General features: G+C 45.5%; 2 protein-coding genes across 3 annotated transcripts in view; one reads left to right on the forward strand and one right to left on the reverse strand.

Annotated features, from left to right (window-relative positions):
• NEU1 (neuraminidase 1) overlaps positions 1-18116 on the reverse strand; it is a 56515-nt gene extending 38399 nt beyond the window's left edge. Inside the window, exon 1 of the mRNA XM_085883270.1 lies at positions 18014-18116. The gene's annotated coding sequence lies outside the window, so the exon portion shown is untranslated. The remainder of the gene's footprint in view (positions 1-18013) is intronic.
• Positions 18047-22560, forward strand: part of LOC147027105 (uncharacterized) — a 48092-nt gene continuing 43578 nt past the window's right edge. The window contains exon 1 of one of the 2 annotated variants that reach the window (XR_015058678.1): positions 18047-18185. The gene's annotated coding sequence lies outside the window, so the exon portion shown is untranslated. The remainder of the gene's footprint in view (positions 18186-22560) is intronic. The other variant, XM_085883271.1, reaches the window with a different exon arrangement.

Consider the following 22560-nt stretch of genomic DNA (forward strand, 5'->3'; position numbering starts at 1 on the left):
GATAAAACTGCGCGGTCGGTGGGATTGTCCCCGGGGCATTGTCATTTACGGCGGTGGTTCACTTGGTGCTCGTTGAATGGTGAGAATTGAGAGTATACCGGACTCCGTGCTTATGCTGGCTAATTGCTGATTTATTTTGTGGTGATCGACTGCACATGCATTCCTTGCTGCACATGTATTCCTCGCTGCACATGTATTCCCTTATGTGTCTAGAATCGGCTTCAATCAAGTGAAATAAAGCCTACATTCCGAAGGTTTTTCCCTCGCATTCATTTCAATTTATTTCACTTGATTCCTTCAGCTCCCTCAACCGACTATGGACAAGATCTACAAGCCGGAGAGGTTCGATGCGGACCTCAACGCTACCGACTCGGAAATGAAGGAAGTGGTCGCATTGGTTCCGTTCCTTCTCACACTATCTGACCATCATTGAAGAGGGAGCCGACAAACTGGCCGCACTTGTAAACCATGTCTCGCCCATATATATATATATATATATATATATATATATATATATATATATATATATATATATATATATATATATATATATATATATATATATATATATATATATGGAGCGTATTCAGGCTCTTCTCGGAGTGTGACACCTACGACGCAGCGATCGACGTGCTGCGGGCGCTCTACATGAAGCGCAAGAACGAGGTATACATACGACATCTTCTCAACACACGCAGGCAAGCAGCCGGGGAGACAATCGATCAGTTCCTGCAAGCTCTGAGGCAGTTGGGCAAAGACTGCAGTTTCCGGGCTGTAACCGCCGAGGAACATCGAGACGAAGTGACCCGGGAGGCGTTCATCCAGGGTTGGTCAGTTGTTGGTTCATCCAGGGTTGGTAAATGGTCAGCCCCCATTCGGCAACGCTTACTGGAAAAAGCACAACCCACTCTTGAAATGGTAGCTGACCAGGCCCGAGCTATGGATACGGCTCAGCAGCAATCTGAGTCATATGGGACACCGGTGTTGCTAATGAACGCTGCTACGGCGGAAACTCAAGGAACCCCCCGGGACACCTCCGACACTGAGGATGGAGATAAACCCGAGGAATCGGATACCCAGACCTCGTCAAACTCCTCAGCAACTACTTCGGTTGGTAAATGCTTCTTTTGTGGGTATAAAAGACACCCCCGTAACAAATGCCCCGCCAGGGATGCCACATGCATTAATTGTGACAAGAAAGGGCATTATGCCAGGGTATGCAAATCTACTCTTAGAAGAAATAAACCCACTTCTGCGGCTCTCTACTCACAAAAGAAAGTAACAGCAGCTTCACCGGGGAATCTATCCAAAGTTATCATCAACGTACGAATTAACGGGCATATGGCTGTGGCTCTGATTGATACCGGTAGCTCTGAAAGTTTCATCAACAGCTCACCAGCGAAGGGCAGGAAATGGAAGATCCACCCGACAGACAATACGGTATGCATGGCCTCCACATCACTACAGTCCCGCGTACGAGGGTACTGCAATGTTGAGTTGGACGTAAAAGGGTACATGCATCGGGATGTAAGGGTACTGGTGCTTCGTGATTTATGCGCAGATGTTATTCTGGGTCATAATGTCCTCAAGCAGCACACGAGCGTCGAAATACCCTTTGGAGGAAGCAAACCTCGTCTAATTCTAAATGCTCTGACCACAGCAGAGGTATCGTCCCCCGTGCTGTTTACTAACTTGTCGCCGGACTGTAAACCGATAGCGATCAAATCGCGACGATACACCGCCGCCGACATGGACTTCATCGCTTCCGAGACAAAGCGATTGCTGGAAGAAGGTATTATAGAACCGAGCGATTTGCCATGGCGCACGCAGGTGTTGGTGACTACCAGTCAGAACCATAAGAAACGAATGGTTGTCGATTACTCTCAAACGGTCAATCGCTTCACCCATCTCGATGCCTACCCTTTGCCGCGCATAGACGAGATGGTCGAACGTGTGGCCAATTACACAATATTCAGCACCATCGATTTGCGAAGCGCCTATCATCAAATTCCCATCCGAGAGGAAGACAAACCTTACACCGCGTTCGAGGCAGGTAGACGCCTCTATCAATTCAGGAGGATTCCGTTCGGTGTCACGAATGGAGTAGCTTGCTTCCAACGAGTCATGGACGACATCATCTCGGATGAAAACCTCAAAGACACTTTTGTTTACGTGGACAATGTCACGGTGTGCGGTAAGGATCGCGGGAACATGATATGAATCTGGACAGATTCTTGAGCATTGCTAGAAAATATAATCTGACTCTCAACTACGAGAAATGCGTATTCTCGGCAAGGTCAATTAATCTTCTCGGCTACACAATAGCCGACGGCACGATAAAGCCCGATCCTGAATGATTGCACCCACTTCGTGAGCTACCCCCACCTCATGACCTGCAGTCATTGCGTCGGGTGATCGGGATGTTCGCTTACTACGCTAGATGGATCCCCCAATACTCCGAAAAAATACATCCCCTGGTGCATTGCAAAAACTTCCCGCCAGATGCCGCTGTTGTAAAAGCTTTCCACAGCCTCAAAGACGATATCAGTAATTCCGTGGTATTATCGATCGACAGCACGATGCCGTTCGTGGTGGAAACGGACGCTTCCAATCACGCGATCGCCGCGACGCTCAATCAGTCGGGACGACCCGTCACATTCTTCTCGAGAACTCTCTCAGGAAGCGAGCAGAGACACTCGGCGATAGAGAAGGAAGCATACGCTATTGTTGAAGCCCTACGTAAATGGAGACATTATTTACTGGGCAACCACTTCACACTCGTCACGGACCAGCGATCCGTTGCCTTCATGTTTGATGGGAAAAATAACGGGAAAATTAAGAACGAGAAAATAATGAGATGGCGGATAGATCTATCTTGTTATAGTTACGACATTGTTTATCGGCCCGGGAGGGAAAACCCTGCTGCAGACATCTTCTCTCGGGTCTACTGTTCGGCGACAATCGGTCGGGCTTTGCAAGACCTCCATGAGTCTCTGTGCCACCCAGGAGTAACCAGAATGGCACATTTCGTGCGCAGACAAAACCTTCCCTATTCTATCGACGATATTAAACAAATGAGTGCTTCATGCCCTGTTTGTGCTGAACTAAAACCCAGATTCTATGGCGCCGCTCCTGGCAGATATATCAAGGCCACTTCCCCCTTCGAGAGACTAAATATCGACTTCAAAGGACCCCTGCCGACTGAGACAGACAACAGATACATACTCACTGTTGTTGATGAATACTCAAGGTTCCCATTCGCATTCCCGTGCTCGGATATGACCTCGGGCACTGTCGTGAAATGTCTCTCTGACCTCTTTGCCATGTTTGGGAAACCGTCGTACATACATTCAGATAGAGGGCCGTGTTTCATGTCGGTCGAGCTCAAACTGTTCCTATATGAACACGGCATAGCAACTAGTCGAACAACGGGTTACAACCCACAGGGTAATGGGCAGGTGGAACGGTATAATGGAGTCATTTGGAAAGCCGTAATCCTGGCGCTGAAATCGAGAGGACTGGGGCCCGAGCGGTGGGAGGTTACCCTACTCGACGCTCTGAATTCCATACGCTCTTTGCTCTGTACGTCCACCAATGCTACTCCTCACGAACGAATGTTTTCTCACCAACGACGTTATGTTGACGGCCAATCGGTGCCCAACTGGCTAACCTATCCCGGAACAGTGTTCATGAAGCGCCCGGTACGACAGAGCAAGTATGAACCAATGGTGGAGGAGGTCAAACTCATCGATGCTAATCCTGAGTATGCTCATGTTAGACTTCCTGATGGCAGGGAGACCACTGTGTCGGTTCGCCATCTGGCTCCCGCAGGTACTCCTCCTGCAGGAACTCCTCCATCTGGTACTCCTCCCACTGACATTCCCTCCCCAAGTGTTTCCCCCCCAGGAACTCCACCCGAGAATGGTGGTGACGGAGCTACCGCATTCCACCCGAGAGCGAACGAGGAGTCATCCCCAGCACGAGTCGAGGATCCCCAAGAGGATCGGAAGCCTCCCTCAAGTGAAACCACCATTTACTCCCGGAGAGGTCGACGGATAAAACCCCCTCGCCGACTCGATCTGTAGAGGGGATTATCGGCATTCCTCGATGGCACCTTACCATGCTCCTAGAACTCAAAATAATCCTCACTGCTTGGAATGTATGCTTCTGTCGTTTAAATAGTTCGCGCTGCTTGAAATGTATAGTCCTATAGTGTTGAAGTAATCATGGTGCGTTAGTTGAGCCTCTAGTTACATTTTAAAGACGGGGAGAATGTGATGAATTAAAGGATGTGACACGTGATCACGTGTCGCGCGGCTCGCACACGAGACAGATAAAACTGCGGGGTCAGTGGGATTGTCCCCGGGGCATTGTCATTTACGGCGGTGGTTCACTTGGTGCTCGTTGAATGGTGAGAATTGAGAGTATACCGGACTCCGTGCTTATGCTGGCTAATTGCTGATTTATTTTGTGGTGATCGACTGCACGTGTATTCCTTGCTGCACATGTATTCCTTGCTGCACATGTATTCCTCGCTGCTCATGTATTCCCTTATGTTTCTGTAGAATCGGCTTCAATCAAGTGAAATAAAGCCTACACTCCGAAGGTTTTTCCCTCGCATTCATTTCAATTGGGTTGAATGATGAAATGCACTAACTCATTTTTCATTTGTTATTGATGAAGGATGTGCTTCATGTGGAATTTCATATGATGAATGTGCCATTACAAAAATGAGAATATGGAGCCAATGCTGAATCTTAAAAGAGACAGATCCACTGATGTCACACAATGCATCATCTGCCAGAAGAAGAAAAGTGACAAACTGTTATGTGCTACAGCACAAGGACTAACCAAACTGAAAGAGTCTGTGCAAATATGACAGAAACATAGACTTGTTTTGATACTTACTACCAACCCTGATTCCTTGGTATGGCACAAATCTTGTTATGCTAGTTTTACTAGTAAAACAAAGATATCCAGATTACAAAATCGAAATTACTCTGAATCCTGTGAAGCTGGTACAAGTGCTTCAGCTGGTGATCTGCCCTCCAGACCATCATCGAGACTTTGAAGCTCCATACAGCCTATTGATTGGGAGGCCTGTATGTTCTGCCAGGATGGCAGCACTAAGACCAAATTGTCATCTGTGACCACACTGAAGATGAGCCAGCAGATCCTTGAAGCTTCTCAGTATGATCATCTTTCCAGTATACATTTATCTGGTGTGAATGATCTTATAGCTTCTGAAGGCAAATACCATGCTAACTGCTACAAACAATTCCTCCGAAATACATCCAGAAGAAAGGAAACACCAAAAAAAAAACAGATCTTGCCATGCAATGGCTTATGGAAGAACTGGAGGGTACAGCAAAACGAGCTCAAGTTCTCGAGTTATCTGAGGTGTGGAAAAGATATTGTCACTTGGCTGAAACAGCTGATATTGACGTTCCCGCATGTTTCATTAGTAGGAGGTCATCTTTCAAGGAAAAGCTTAAACCATATATAAGCAACTTCTTTTGAGTTCGTCGTTATGCACAACCAAGCCGTTGAAGACAGACAAACATTGCTGGTGCCAACAAAATATGGGCATGTCCCAATTTCAAAGTTGACAGCTGAAGATGAGGATGCCCATACCATGCCTGCTTATCAGCCAGTGGATGACTTGTTTCTGGAAATGGTGCATGTTGCGTTTAAGCTGCGATCTGAAATAATGGCCCAACCTCCATCTGAAGGCTTCAACATTAGTGAGGATGAAGCAATAGCCTGTGTTCCTGAGAATCTGTTTATGTTTCTTTGTTTGCTCTTTGGTCGCCAGGGTCTTCTCGAGGGTGATCTTGGTAAAACTGAGGATGAAGTTGGAAATATCGAAGATAAAACTGAAGAAACCAAAGAAGAGGAAATATCCCAGGGTGAATTAAAACTTCAAGGTATAATTCTGAGCATGGGACAAGACTTGGTTTACAATGTCTGTGGTGGAAAACGCTGGACGCCCAAGCATGTAGGCCTAGCATGTACATCACACCAAGCCACTAGATCAAAGGAGCTGGTGCAGCTCTTTCACAATGCTGGTCACATCATTATGACCAGCATTGTGAAATGTTCTGTGTGAAATGTGAAATGGCTATGACAATGTTCTACAGGTTGACACAGCTCTGGCAGAACATACCCTGAAATCCATGAACAATATAACAGGAGCAGTGACACCTCCAAACTTTGTTCCAGAAAGGTTTGTGCATTTCACATGTGACAACATAGATATCAATGACAGCAGTCTTCATGGGAAAGATAGCTTCCATGCCACCCAAATTACAGCATGGCAACGGGGTCCAGAATCGGATATGGGTTTCAAGAATTTATGGCCATCCTAAAAAACTACCCTAGAAGTGCCAGCAGTGATGGAAGAACTATTGCCAGCTGAAGTTATAGGAGTCATTGAACCAACATCAACCAGAGACACAAAGAAGGAATCGTACAATGAATCAACAGTAAGTAAAGCAGCAGTACATCGGTCCGAAGCAACTGACATGGAATTTTTAATCACCCATCAAGCAGAAGACAATAAAATAGGATTTCAATCAGAAAATTAGTACGGTAGATCCAACTTTGACAACAATTGGATACATGCCTATTGTCCAAGCACCAGCCCATGAATTGGACACATTGAATACTGTGGTCGAACGGTGCAGACATGTGGCTCGTAGCCTTGGTCAAGAATATGTAGTGCTAACAGTGGACGAAGCTCTCTACTGTAAGCTGATGGAACTGAAATGGGAAAAGCAAGAATACCAGGCATTCTTGATCGTGTGGCTTGGAAGACTTCATACAGCAATTAATTTAGTCAAGGTTATAGGTAATCACGTTCAGTCATCTGGACTGCTGGATTCATGGGTGGAAAGCAAACTCATTGGTCCTAGGGCTGCAGAAAAGGTGATGGCAGGCAAAGCATATGCCAGAGGCATGAGAGTTCACAAAATCACCCTTCAGGTTCTCTGGAAGATCATCATTCCAAAGTTGAAGGATCAAATTGGCCATACCAACCCACAACTCATGCAAGACATAAAAGCCAAAACTCGTGATGGCGAGTTGGATACTTTGATCTCACTTCTCGAAACAGATGAGTTCAGAGATACAATGACAGTATTCATAAACTCCAAGGACAATGTAAACTTCCAGTTCTGGTGGAGTTACATACAGATGGTACATACACTTCTCTTGTTCACCCGTGCCCAACGTGATGGAAATTGGGAAGTTCATTTGTATGCTTTCCAGTCTATGCTCCCACTGTTCATGCGTTATGATCACACAAACTATGTGCGATGGGGAACAATATATGTGAATGAAATGCACCAACTTCCATCAGAAGTGCCACATGAATTTCAAAATGGAAATTTTGTAGTGAAAACATCAAAGCGTAGGTTTAACCAGGTTGATCCAGACCAAAGCCAAGAATGGTTGAACGGGACAGGGAAAAAGGGAGGTGGAATCATTGGTATCACCAAGACCACGACAGCCTTAAGTAGGTGGGCCCTGTCCAACAACCATAGATCCCACATGTCATGTGGAAACCAGAAAAATGTACCACCTGAACATAGATGAAGAGCCAATGCACAATGAATCTACAAAAGGAAGACAAAAACAGGACAGCCAAGATGAAGACAACCTGATGGCAGTATTGCAATCATTCAACATACTTGCGAATGAAGAGTCTCCAGTCTTGCAAAACATCGCAACAAAAGACCTTGCCACCCAAAAGATTGGAAATGATCTCCTGAATGCAAAATACAAAGGACAAAAGCAACTCAACACATTTGTCGAAGATAGGCTTTTGCCCTGTGAGGAAAGGAAGGTCAAATTTCGTGACCCTTTGCACAATAACAAGCCATTGACATTTTCATCCCTCTCTGATGCGGAAAAGAAATGCTGCAAAGCTTGCAAAGACAAGGTCTTAAAAGGCAGACCGGTCAATCCAACAGCGGCTGATCATTGCCTATGAAGCAGGACGGAGGGTCAACCCCGATGAAATCTTGTCCCATGAGCTCTTGCCAGTGCCGATTGCACTGGCAGAAATGAATGGTGACATCCGTACAGGATCCAAAGCCATTCTGTCTCAAGTTCTGACAGGCGAAACACCATGCCCACCGATGTTGGCACCAGCTGAGCTTGGTGACAATGCAACCATTATTATTGATGGACAAGCCTTGGTGATTGCCATTGGGAAGCCACATGCACTTTCTACATTTGGAGATCTGGCTGATGTCTTCAAAAACACTGTCCTTCAGATAGGACATTTGTTTGACCGCTTTGATGTTGCATTCGACAGATATTATAAGGTGACCATTAAATCTGCGACGAGGAAGAGGCATGCCAAGGGTATCAGACCCATTCGAAGAGTCATTGACAGTCATGAGGTGCCCTTGCCAGCTGATTGGAGTAATTTCCTGGCCTTGGGGGGAAACAAGGCAGACCTGGCATGATTTCTCTCTGAGCAGATGGTTGGGTGTGATCAACATGACAAAGCCATCATTGTGGCTGGTGGGTTCACTGATGAGGAGAGGGTTGAATCAAGCAACCCGGATGTGGACACATCGGTGCTTGAAGCTCGGCATGAAGAGGCTGATACCCGTATTATTTTACACTGTGTTAAAAGCCAAGCTGACAGCATCGTGGTTCAAGCCAGGGATACTGACATTCTGGTTCTTCTTGTGGCTCACTTCCCTCTAATGTCTTGCACAAAACTCTGGCTCAAAGTGGGCACAGCCAATAAAAGAAAATATATACCTGTTCACACAATAGTAGGACAGATGCAGTTTGGTCGGACTGTGCTGGAAACCATTCCAGCCTTTCATGCTTTGACTGGAAGTGATGTGACATCCTTCTTCTCAGGCCACAGCAAATCCACTGCATGGAAAGTCTTTACAGAGCATCATGGACTACTGCAAAATCTAGGAAATGGAGATCTTACAGAAGGAACTGCTAAAGATGTGGAGCTGTTTGTCTACAAATTGTGCAATATGCACAACGTTGACACAGTGGACAAGGCTCGACCAGTACTGTTCGTTAAGTCCCGCGCTCCAGTCACTCCCCACAACAAGTGATGCACTATTCTTCCATGTGAAGCGTTCACATTATCAGGCATTAGTGTGGAGACACGTACATCTGAACTACCCAGATCTGCCTCCACCTGAGTCCATGCGTTGGAAACAGAGCGAGGACAAACTGGTGCCAACTTTGATGTCATTGCCACCTGCACCCCAGTCATGTCTGGAACTGATTTCCATGTAACTGCAACACTGGCTGTATGAATTTACCGTGCAAGTGCAGAAAGTCTCGTATGTTGTGCACATCACAATGCAAATGCAAGGATAACGACAACTGTCGCAATGAGTAGAACTGTGAATGAATGACTGAGTGACACAATTTCAGAGATATTGATCATTTCCATACGAGACATTGTAGGGAGATGCAAATTCCATTAAATTGTGGTGAACAATCATTTGCACATTGCGACTGGATAATTTTCGGGCAACGCTGTCCAGGATGAAAAGCTCAGTGTATGTGATAAGCGATGTGTTTGCGGACAATACAGTCAGTTATTCCAGAACCTTCGTTTGGAGTTTATTTAGGCCTAAGTCACATTTGCTCTACGGCGAGGATACGGCGGCCGTACGCCCTCTGAATTGACAGAAACGTGCGGCGGCCGCAGAGTTTCTGCGGTGGCCTCAGGGTGGCCTACGCCGTTTGGCTATATTTTACAGGTCATAAGGTCGCCGTGGAATTATAACGCGGAGTTATAACTTTTTTCATTTCTATGTTCGCCGTAGCAATTCGACAAGCCAAAAAAAAAAATAATAATTAACCCATTCGTTACCGTCCGCCTGGCCGCACGTTCACATTAGGCCCCCTGCGGTCGCCTTGCGGGCACCTTGAGGCTACCTTGCGTCTGCCTTGAAAATTATATGGCCGCCGCAGGGCCCCCTTAAGGTCACCGTGCGACATCAAATCAAAGACCGTACGGCAACCCCACGTTTTCGGTCTCCACAATTTCTAAGACCTAAGGCCTAAGTCACATTTGCTCTACGGCGAGGATACGGCGGCCGTACGCCCTCTGAATTGACAGAAACGTGCGGCAGCTGCAGAGTTTCTGCGGTGGCCTCAGGGTGGCCCTACGCCGTATGGCTATATTTTACAGGCCGTAAGGTCGCCGTGGAATTATAACGCGGAGTTATTGTGGTGAATTAATGTGAATCAAGGGACATGACGCGGGATCACATGTTGTGCGTCTCGCGTATAAGGGGAGGTCTCTGCGGCACGGGTGGATTGTCCCCGGGGCATTGCTATTGACATCGGCTGTCCACTTGATGCTCGTTAACTGAAGGTGCTCATTGACTGGTGAGAATGGAGATTATATCGAACTCCGTGCTTACGCGGATTAGTCTGCAATGGTTAACTGCACATGTATACGTTTCTGCTTATGTACTCCTAGCTGAACCTGTATTTCCTGGTGTGTCCACAGAAGCGGCTCCAATCAAATGGAATAAAGCCTAAACTCTGAAGGTTCATCTCTCGCTCTCATTTCAATTTATTCCATTTGATTTTCTCGGCTCTCTCAACCAAAGATGGACAAGATCTACAAACCAGAGAGGTTCGACGCAGACCCAAACACGACTGACGCAGAAATGAAATGGTCACATTGGTTCTGCTCCTTCTCACACTATCTGACCATCATCGCGGAGGGAGCTGACAAATTTGCCGCTCTCGTGAATCATGTCTCGCCCGGCGTGTACAGGCTCTTCTCGGGGTGCGACACTTACGAAGCAGCGATTGACGTACTGCAGGCGCTCTACGTGAAGCCCAAGAACGAGGTATACATACGACATCTTCTCAACACACGCAAGCAAGCAGCCGGGGAGACAATCGATCAGTTCCTGCAAGCTCTGAATCAGCTGGGAAAAGACTGCAGCTTCCGGGCCGTAAGCGCCGAGGAACACCGAAAGGAAGCGACACGGGAGGCATTCATCCAAGGACTCAGATCAGCCCACATACGGCAACGCTTACTAGAGAAAGCGCAACCCACTCTTGACAAGGTAGTCGATCAGGCTCGAGCGATGGATACGGCTCAGCAGCAATCTGAGTCATTTGGGACACCGATGCTGCTCATGAACGCTGCTACGATGGGAACCCAAGGAACCCCACTGGCACAGACACAGCCAGACATGAGGGATGGAGAAACACCCGAGGAGCCGGATACCCAGACCTCGTCAAACTCCTCAGCAACTGCTCCGGTCGGTAAATGCTTCTTTTGTGGGTACAAAAGGCATCCTCGTCAAAAATGTCCAGCCAGAGATGCCACATGCATGAATTGCGACAAGAAAGGGCATTATGCCAGGGTATGTAAATCTACTCTAAGGAGGAATAAACCCACTTCTGCGGCTCTCTACTCGCAAAATAAATTGACTGCAGCCTCCCGGGGAATCTATCCAAGGCTATCATCAACGTGCGAATTAACGGGCATATGGCTGAGGCACTGATTGATACCGGTAGCTCTGAAAGTTTCGTCAACAGCTCGCTAGTGAAGGGCAGGAAATGGGTAATCCACCCGACTGACAATACGGTATGCATGGCCGCCACCTCACTACAATCCCGCGTACGAGGGTACTGCAATGTTGAATTGGACGTAAAAGGGTACACGCATCGGGATGTAAAGGTGCTGGTGCTTCGTGATTTGTGCGCAGACGTAATTCTGGGTCATAATGTCCTCAAGCAGCACACGAGCATCGAAATACCCTTTGGAGGAAGCAAGCCTCGTCTAATTTTAAATGCGCTGACCACCGCGGAGGTGACGTCCCCCAGCTGTTCGCTAACTTGTCGCCGGTCTGCAAACCGATAGCGATCAAATCGCGGCGATATACCACTGCTGACATGAATTTCATCACTTCAGAAACCAAGCGATTACTGGAGGAGGGAATTATAGAACCGAGCGATTCGCCATGGCGCGCACAGGTGTTAGTAACCAGCAGTCAGAACCATAAGAGACGGATGGTTGTCGATTATTCCCAAACGGTCAATCGCTTCACCCAACTCGACGCCTACCCCTGCCGCGCATAGATGAGATGGTCGAACGCGTGGCCAATTATAAGGTATTCAGTACCATCGACTTGCGAAGCGCCTATCATCAAATTCCCATCCGAGAGGAAGACAAACCGTACACTGCATTCCAGGCAGGGCGGCGCCTCTACCAGTTCAGAAGGATACCATTCGGTGTCACGAATGGAGTAGCTTGCTTCCAACGGGTTATGGACGACATCATCTCAGATGAAAACCTCGAAGACACTTTTGTTTACGTGGATAATGTCACAGTGTGCGGTAGGGATCAGAGGGAACATGATAGGAATCTGGACAGATTCTTGAGCATTGCTGGAAAATATAATCTGACTCTCAACTACGAGAAATGCGTATTCTCGGCAAGGTCAATTGACCTTCTCGGCTACACGATAGCCGACGGCACAATTAAGCCTGATCCTGAGCGATTGCGCCCGCTCCGTGAGCTTCCACCACCTCAGGACTTGCAGACAATGCGCCGGGTGATCGGGATGTTCGCTTACTATGCAAGATGGATTTCGCAATACTCCGAGAAAATACATCCCCTAGTGCATTGCAAAAACTTTCCACCAGATGCCGCTGTCGTGAAAGCTTTCCACGATCTCAAGGATGATATCAGTAAGTCCGTGGTTTTATCGATCGACAGCTCGGTGCCCTTCGTGGTGGAGACCGACGCTTCAAATCACGCCATAGCTGCAACACTTAATCAGTCTGGGCGGCCGGTCGCTTTCTTCTCGAGAACTCTCTCTAGAGCGAGCAGAGACACTCGGCAATAGAGAAGGAGGCGTACGCCATCGTCGAAGCGCTGCGTAAATGGAGACATTATTTACTGGGAAACCACTTCACGCTCGTTACGGACCAACGATCCGTGGCTTTCATGTTTGATGGGAAAAATAACGGGAAAATTAAGAATGAAAAAATTATGAGATGGCGGATAGACCTAGCCTGCTACAGGTACGACATTGTTTACCGGCCCGGGAAGGAAAACCCTGCTGCAGATACCTTCTCCCGGGTCTACAGTTCGGCAACAATCAGTCAGGCTTTGCAAGACCTCCATGTGTCTCTGTGCCACCCAGGGGTAACCAGGATGGCACATTTCGTACGCAGACAAAATCTTCCCTATTCTGTTGAAGATATTAAACAAATGAATGCTTCATGCCCTGTTTGTGCTGAACTAAAACCCAGATTCTTTGGCGCAGGATCTGGCAGACTGATCAAGGCTACTTCCCCCTTCGAGAGACTAAACATCGACTTCAAAGGGCCCCTGCCCACCGAGACAGACAACAGATACATATTCACCGTTGTTGATGAATATTCAAGGTTCCCTTTCGCGTTTCCGTGCTCGGATATGACCTCGGGCACTGTCGTAAAATGTCTCTCTGACGTCTTCGCTATGTTTGGGAGACCTTCGTACATACATTCAGACAGAGGGCCGTGTTTCATGTCGGCCGGGCTAAAACAATTCCTATTAGAGCACGGCATAGCAACTAGTCGAACGACGGGTTACAACCCACAGGGAAACGGGCAGGTGGAAAGGTATAATGGAGTTATTTGGAAAGCCATAACTCTGGCGCTGAAATCGAGAGGACTGGGCCCCGAGCGATGGGAGGTTGCTCTTCCTGACGCAATGAATTCCATACGCTCTTTGCTCTGCACGTCCACAAATGCCACTCCTCACGAACGTATGTTTACTCACCAACGACGTTATGTTGACAGTCAAACGGTGCCCAACTGGCTGACCCACCCCGGTACAGTGTTCATGAAACGCCCGGTACGACAAAGCAAGTATGAACCGCTGGTGGAGGGGGTCGAACTCATTGACACTAATCCAGAGTATGCTCATGTCAGGCTCCCGGATGGCAGGGAGACCACTGTGTCGGTTCGCCATCTGGCTCCCGCCGGTACTCCTCCCGCCGGTACACCACCTCCTGGCTCTCCTCCTTCTGACATTTCCCCCCCAGGAACTCCGCCAGGCGACGGGGCTGCCGTGTTCCCCCGAGAGCGATCGAGGAGTCATCCCCGGCACAAGTCGAGGCTCACCAAGAGGATCGGGAGTCTCCCTCAAGTGAAACTGCCGTTTACTCCCGGAGAGGTCGACGAATAAGGCCCCTCGACGACTCAATCTGTAAAGGGGATTATCGGCATTCTCGCTGCTCATGCTCCTATATGCCCATTATATCATATATCGATGCTCATTTCCATGCTCCTACAACTCAAAATAATCACTGCTTGGCATGTATGCTTCTGTAGATCAATTAGTCCGCGTTGCTTGAAATGTATACTCCTATAGTGCTAAAGCAATCATGGTGTGTAAGATGGGCCCCTAGTTACATTTTAAAGGTGAGGAGAATGTGGTGAATTAACGTGAATCAAGGGACATGACGCGGGATCACATGTTGTGCGTCTCGCGTATAAGGGGAGGTCTCTGCGGCACGGGTGGATTGTCCCCGGGGCATTGCTATTGACATCGGCTGTCCACTTGATGCTCGTTAACTGAAGGTGCTCATTGACTGGTGAGAATGGAGATTATATCGAACTCCGTGCTTACGCGGATTAGTCTGCAATGGTTAACTGCACATGTATACGTTTCTGCTTATGTACTCCTAGCTGAACCTGTATTTCCTGGTGTGTCCACAGAAGCGGCTCCAATCAAATGGAATAAAGCCTAAACTCTGAAGGTTCATCTCTCGCTCTCATTTCAGTTATAACTTTTTTTCATTTCTACGTTTGCCGTAGCAATTCGACAAGCCGAAAAAAAAACTGGTAAAAAAAATTTAAAAAATTAACCCATTCGTTACCGTCCGTCTGGCCGCACGTTCGCCTTAGGGCCCCCCCTGCGGTCCCCCTGCGGTCGCCTTGCGGGCACCTTGCGTCTGCCTTGAAAATTCTATGGCCGCCGCAGGAACGCCCTAAGGTCACCGCGCGACATCAAATCAAAGACTGTACGGCAATCCCACGTTTTCGGTCTCCAAAATTTATTAATACGCCGTGCAGCTCCCCGAAAAACAAAAACATATGTGACTGCTACATTGTGTGACCGTGGAAATACTGTGGCCGCAGATTTTGGAGACCCCACGGCCGCCGTGGCAAATGTGACTTTGGCCTAAATACGCCGTGCGGCTCCCCGAAAATTAAAAACATATGTAACTGCTCCATTGTGTGACCGTGGAAATACTGCGGCCGCCGTATAATTGCTAGTGGCCGTAGATTTTGGAGACCCCACGGCCGCCGTGGCAAATGTGACTTTGGCCAAAATACGCCGTGCGGCTCCCCGAAAAATAAAAACATATGTAACTGCTCCATTGTGTGATCGTGGAAATACTGCGGCCACCGTATAATTGCTAGTGGCCGTAGATTTTGGAGACCCCACGGCCGCCGTGGCAAATGTGACCTAGGCCTTAGCATGAGCGCTAAAAAAAATAACATCACATGTATTATACATGACTAAATATTTCATAGATGGTATACAGGACAAAACAGTTAAATACATATAAAGTAGCATTCTGTACTACCAGTAAGTTCTTGACATTCAATGGGATGGTATATGTTATTATGGTGAATGTCAACAATTTTAGTATGTAATTACCTATTCAAGCATGACTATGAAAGAACATGTTACAGTGTAAAATGCTTTGAATTTATTACTGGCAATCATGAGCCCCAGCACTGCTTAAATGCTTGTACCAAATCGAATTCACCATTTGTCGTCATATGAATGTGCCTACAAATATTTCCTACTATCCGAAACCCCGTCACAGAGAGATTCCGTTCCATGAGCCCAATATGACAACCAGTGGCGGCTCTTGTTAGAGCCGAAATCCAGTCGATGTACTCCATGGCCTTCCCTAATGAGGCCTACAAAACGTCCTTGAACACGACATTTTTGGTGTACACTACTCCTTGTGAAAAAGTCCCCTGATTTGTGCACGTGTCTACTTTGACAAACAGCATGTCAAAACTTCTCAGGTCACAGTACCAAGAAAAATGTGACACGACTCCCAGGAGGAGCACAAAATTGGTTCTTCAGTATTAATATATAGATTCAATGTTTCTTGTTACATTTTTTGTGTCAAATTCACATTCTGAGGTAGTCAGCATGTGCAGAAGAGGGTTTTACATTGCTGATGCTATTTTCGAGGAGTGGAATTACACCTCTCAGCGGTAACGGTCTGTCGATGACAGACGTAATGACGTCAGCGAATGACCGATGATGTCATGACGTCCTTACGCCTCTCAGCGGTGACGTCACACGTCGCCATGTAAAGGAATGTAAAACGAAAAGTGTTTATTCTGCTTCAGAGTTGAAGGTTGACTATTGCCACTATGTGTGATGCACTCTTACAGGTACAAAGTTTCTTTCAGTTCAGGTCACAGTACTGAGAAAAACGTGACGCGACTGCTAGGAGGAGCACAAAATTGGTCCTTCAGTATTAATATATAGATATAGGCAATATACCGATTAACAATGACAGCCATCTTGAAATTCAATATGGACACCATAAATCCATGTGAAGAAACTAATAAAAGTATTTTGCATATTTGAGTATAACTTTGTACATCATGATGCCTTTTGAATGAGGACAGTACTCAACTTTGTGTTTAATTTAGGGAGGTATGCAAAAAATACAGTAAAATAGTATCTTTGGCAGCCATTTTGTTTTTGGCCATTTTGAAGCATTTAGAGTCACAGGAGAGGGTGACAGAGAGCAAAAATGGACTCAGCATACCCAAATTATGATAAAAAAGTGGTCTGTCAACTTTTCCGCAAAAATGCCTCTCGCATTTTATAGAAGCATATTTATCAGATTTCCGACCAGTATATATATATATATATATATATATATATATATATATATATATATATATATATATATATATATATATATATATATATATATATATATATATTTCCAGCAATGTGTGTGTGTGTGTGTGTGTGTGTGTCCGCTGTTTCTCGACAACCACTGGTCCGATGTAATTGAAACTTGCCAGGTATATTGCTGGGGACCTGAGTATGTGCCTTTTCAATGTTTGATATTAATCGGACAAGCGGTTCCCAAGTTATGGCCATTTATTTACCAAACCAATGACAGGACACGGTGCTATGACGTCACAATTGCTGTCACAATTCTTCTTTTTTTTTTTTTGCTCGTACGGCCACGCACTAGTATAGATAATGGTATGCACCATACATACTCGGAAAGTCTACAGAGCATCGGTGCTGGCGAGAGGCTTGTCGGCACAAGTTCATGACGTCAGGTGGTTTGCCATTGCCTTCCCAGCAATCAGGGGAGGGATTTGGTGGAAGTAGTGACAACAACTCTTCATGAAAGATTCCATGGGATCTCGAATGTCAATTAATGCCGGAAGCTGCTGACAGGATGGCGTCGATGTACACAAACTCACCTCGAAGCTGTGCAGCCTGGGTTCGAATCCTGAACCAGCTAAAAACTGCCGTCCTGGTGATTCACAGGCAGGGTGATTCATCAATGTGTGTGAACCGTCCCTCGGATGGACGTTAAAATTGACGTCCCGCCTGCCGGGATATGTTGGTGGACGTTAAATATACCTCGGTGTCCTTCGTGAAGAGTCGACGAGCTATCGCCGGCAGTCCCGAAACAAATTAACGTTCGGGATTCGGTTCTACTCGGAATACGTCGATCGCATTCAAGTCACGACCGGGTAATCGAATCAAATTCGTACTTTCACATCCGAATAATCGCAAACATAACAAAGGGGAAGTAGAGAAATTCAGGTAGATTCACAAATAGTTTATCACCGCATAAATCAAACAAAACAATTATAATCCTGTATTTGTGGATCTACTTTCCGTCGATCATGCTCTACTCGCAGTTACTTTGGTATGAAACAAAAACAAAAAATGTAATTATTAACTCTTGTATTTCAACATTACCAAAATGGAGATAACTTCGATCTGCTGAAAACAAAAATCTTCCCTTCCAGACGCGTCATACTCGCCGATCAACTTCCGGGTTGCACACGTCATAATGTTGTTGTTGTTGTTGTTTATTGTGCCTTATAGGAACGATGTCCTTGGGTCTTGTTTGACGACGCACGGCATGCAGGTCATTAATTAATAAATAATGAGTGTGACAGAACAATCGATGTTTATATTACAGCATTTTTGTGTGGGGGGGCTCGAACACTTTTTAGTTCACGAGTCAGTAAGTGACCACCATATTCCTTAATGGTGTGTCTGTCTGTCTGTCTGTCTGTCTGTCTGTTGGGTAGTCGATCTATCTACCCTTATTGTCAGGTTTTCCGTCGTTATGTCTGTGTCAGTCTGTTTGTCTGTCCAGGCCAGTACTCCGTTAATCGTAGGCCGATTTTGATGAAACTCTGGTAGTAGGTTCATACTATGACCTAGTTGTGCGCGTTTGAGAACCATTGCTATGGACCTCTCGGTTGCCTAGCAACGGGCCTTTGAAATTTTCAAAAAAATCAAAAAAAATAAAAATATCGAAATTCCAAAATCAAACTATGATCGTTTGTGGGCAACACATTCAGCTTCCTTGACAAAAAAATTCAGCCCGCTCCCATGAAAACTGTCGGAGAAGATAGACTTTGAATGAACCCTGGTCGAAAACAATAAAAAAACGAAGTTCGTTATTTCTCAGAGACTATGAGTCAGACATACATGAAACTGGTATGGTAGGTTCATGGTATGTCCTAGTTATGTGTGAGAAAGAACTGTTGCTATGGACGCTTTTGTTGGCTAGTAACGGCTGAAAAACGACTAAATTCGACTTGATCGACGACCCATGTCTGCCTACCGGCTTGTTGCGTAGTCCAACAAGTCGAAATTTTTTTTTTGAGATTTTCTTTTTCTACCCTTATTATCAGTATTTCCGTCGATATGTTGGGTAGTCGATGTAGTCGAAAAAAAAAAATTCAAACTTTTTCTTTGAGATTTGTTCTACCCTTATTATCTGTATTTAAAATGGCGATTTCGGTTAATACAATGGCGATTTCGATGAAACTTGGTTGGTAGGTTCATACCATGACCTAGTTGTGTGCAAATGAGAACCATTGCTATGGACACCACCGTTGCCTAGCAACGGGACTTTGAAATTTTTGTCTGTCTGTCTGTTGGGTAGTCGATGCAGTCGAAAAAAAAAATTTGAGATTTGTTCTACCCTTATTTTCAGTATTTCCGTCGATATGTTTGTCTGTCTGCCTGTTGGGTAGTCGATCGAGTCGAAAAAAAAAATTCGAATATTTTTTTTGTTTTTGATCTACCCTTATTATCAATATTTCCGTCGATATGTTTGTCTGTCTGTCTTTTGGGTAGTGGATCCAGTCGACAAAAAACCTTTTTTTTTGATCTACCCTTATTATCAGTATTTCCGTCGATATATTAGTTGGGTAGTCGATTTAGTCGAAAAAAAAAATGTTTTTTCAAAAAAAAATTTGGGGAGATTTGTTCTCCCCTTATTATCAGTATTTAAAATGGCGATTTCAGTTAATACAATGGCGATTTCTATGAAACTTGGTTGGTAGGTTCATACCATGACCTAGTTGTGTGCAAATAAGAACCGTTGCTATGGACACCACCGTTGCCTTTGAACGTTGCCTGAGCAACGGGACTTTGAAGTACAGTCATCCCCCGTTTATCGCGGGGGTTACGTTCCAACCCCCCCCCCCCCCACGAGAAGTGAAAATCCGCGATGAATGGACGCCTCCCCAAAAAATCCCTATCTTTTTTTATAAACGTAGTGTATAAACACGATTGGGTTTGATTTATCGAGTGATTATTAAACGCTGGGAGGTGTATAAACACGATTGGGTTTTATTTATATCGAGTGAATATAAACCTTCCTCTGGCACTTCGGTTCCTTGCCAGAAGCCTTAGAAGGTGCAAGGCGTTTGGGCGGCATCGTGGGGCTTGGAGAAAAAACGTAGAAAATATTCGAAGTTCACAAGCGAAACTTTGGCTCGTGCATTGTGTGACTGGTTAAGCACCACGCGTTATAATTTATTGCTTAAATAATTTATATTTTATATATTATTACCGCGATGTACCGGGGGAATCCGCAGAAAAAAATAGTTACGTTCCAAGGGAAAAAACTGCGATGAAGCGGGGGCGCGATAGGTGAACCGCGATATAGCGGGGGATTACTGTATTTGAAAAATCATAAAAAAAATTATTTTTTCGAAAATCAAAAATCGGGCCACGAGCGACTGTGGGCAGTACATTCAGCCATATTGTCAAAAATTTCCAGCCGGATCCTATGAAAACTGTCGGAGAAGATAGACTGAATGAACCCTGGTCGAAAACAATAAAAAACGAAGTTCGTTATATCTCAGACTGAGTCAGATAAACATGAAACTGGTATGGTAGGTTCATGGTATGTCCTCGTTATGTGTGAGAAAGAACCGTTGCTATGGACTCTCCGTTGCCTAGTCTGTCTGTCTGTCTGTTCGGTCCAGTTCTGCGTTACTACAATGGCGATTTCGATGAAACTTGGTTGGTAGGTTCATACCATGACCTAGTTGTGTGCAAATGAGAACCGTTGCTCTGGACACCACCGTTGCCTAGCAACGGGACCTTGAAATTTTTGAAATAATCATAAAAAAAATATATTTTTTCGAAGATCAAAAATCGGGCCACGGGCGACTGTGGGCAGTACATTCAGCCATATTGTCAAAAATTTCCAGCCGGATCCTATGAAAACTCTTGGAGAAGATAGAGTTTGAATGAACCCTGGTCGAAAACAATAAAAAAACGAAGTTTGTTATATCTCAGAGACATGAATCAGATATATAATCAGATCTCAGAGTCAGATATACATGAAACTGGTATGGTAGGTTCATGGTATGTCCTAGTTATGTGTGAGAAAGGTCCGTTGCTATGGACCCCTCCATTGCCTTGTCTGTCTGTTCGGTTCAGTGATGCGTTACTACAATGGCGATTTCGATGAAACTTGGTTGGTAGGTTCATACCATAACCTAGTTGTGTGCAAATGAGAACCGGCCAAAAAAAACCTCTAAATGTGGGGGTATTTTAACGAAAAAACAATCTGCAGCATTAACCATTGAAGCTAGAATCATGAATTTTCTTGTGCTTAATCCTCAGGTCATTCCCCATAGAACGGGCCCATCGCGTCAGGTTATATTGGATAGTCGACCACCCATGTCCGCCTACCAGCTTGTCTGTCTGTCTGTCTGTCTGTCTGTCTGTCTGTCTGTCCCGAGCATAGCTCCGTGGGTTTTGATCTGATCCTGATAAAATTTGGGTGGGAGGTTTATATCATGTTGTAGTTGTGTTTTCCTGAGAATGGGCATACTGCGCCCATTATGGGCGGAGCCACGCCCCAAAAACGTGTTTTTAAGGGGTAGCCGGTTTCAAGTTACATCTTCTCCGAGGGGGTTTGTCGAATCTGGCAGGAGTTTCAGTATTTGGTTAGCCCAATGGCACCTGCATAGCCCCATAGAATCGATTTTTCATTTTTCTCCCAAGGTCAAGGTCACAAGGTCACGAACTTAGAAAATGTCAAAAAAAATCAATAAATCTGGCATCGAGCGCCTAGGGTTTTCAACTGTTTCGAATGAAAGTTGCTATGCAAGTCGTGCTCTTTGAGTACAACAACTTTCATCATTTACGTTTTTCCCGATTCCTGCCAGTTTGCCCTTGGTGTCCCAACAAAGGTCAAAAAAATAAAAAAAGGTGAACCGTGTACATTTCTCGTGAACCATCGCCGTCTCCACACTTGTTCTTGTTTAAACTTATCTACTTTTTCTGCTACAACTACCTCTCCAGGGAGACCATTCCATGCATTAACTACTCTCTGAGTGAAAGTCCCCTGCCTTACTTCCGTCTTAACTCTCCTCTTCTTTACTCTCAAACTATGTCCCCTGGTTCTATCATTGTCTACTCTGTTGAATAATTCATCTGATCGTGAACATCTGCTTCACCATTTTTTTTAAATGGCCGCTATATGAGGGATTCAGAAGGTGCCTTTTTCAGCATATTAGAGAGATGAGGTTTAAAGGGTCGGCTCAACCAGGAATTATAAGTTTGTTGAACCAGAAGCACCTCATATCACGTTGTCGTCGTCGTCAAGAAACACAGAAAGGACGTCGTCATCCTCCTGTGTCGTCATCGTCATAGTCGTCGTCGTCATAGTCTTCAGCGTAGTCATCGTCGTCGTCATAGTCCTAGTCCTTCTTCCTTCATCATTAAGGTACAGTAACATGTATCCAAAGTCAATACAATCTATTATCATGACATCCCCCCCCCCACTTGAATCGGAAGTCTGCACATGAGTTTACTTTTCAGTCATTTCAACGACTCAACTATCAAATTTTCCCAAACACAGATTCACAACATTCAATTCAACATTTCACCGTAGTGCTTCATATCGCCTTTGTCCATTCTTTATTGACAAATTACCATCTGACAAAATCTTTGTAAATCCTTGGCATTCTGTTCTCACTATG

This window comes from Eptatretus burgeri, chromosome 5 (genome assembly GCF_056783735.1).
Source record: "Eptatretus burgeri isolate ZD-2024b chromosome 5, Ebu_testis_v1, whole genome shotgun sequence".
Classification (NCBI taxonomy): Eukaryota; Metazoa; Chordata; class Myxini; order Myxiniformes; family Myxinidae; genus Eptatretus; species Eptatretus burgeri.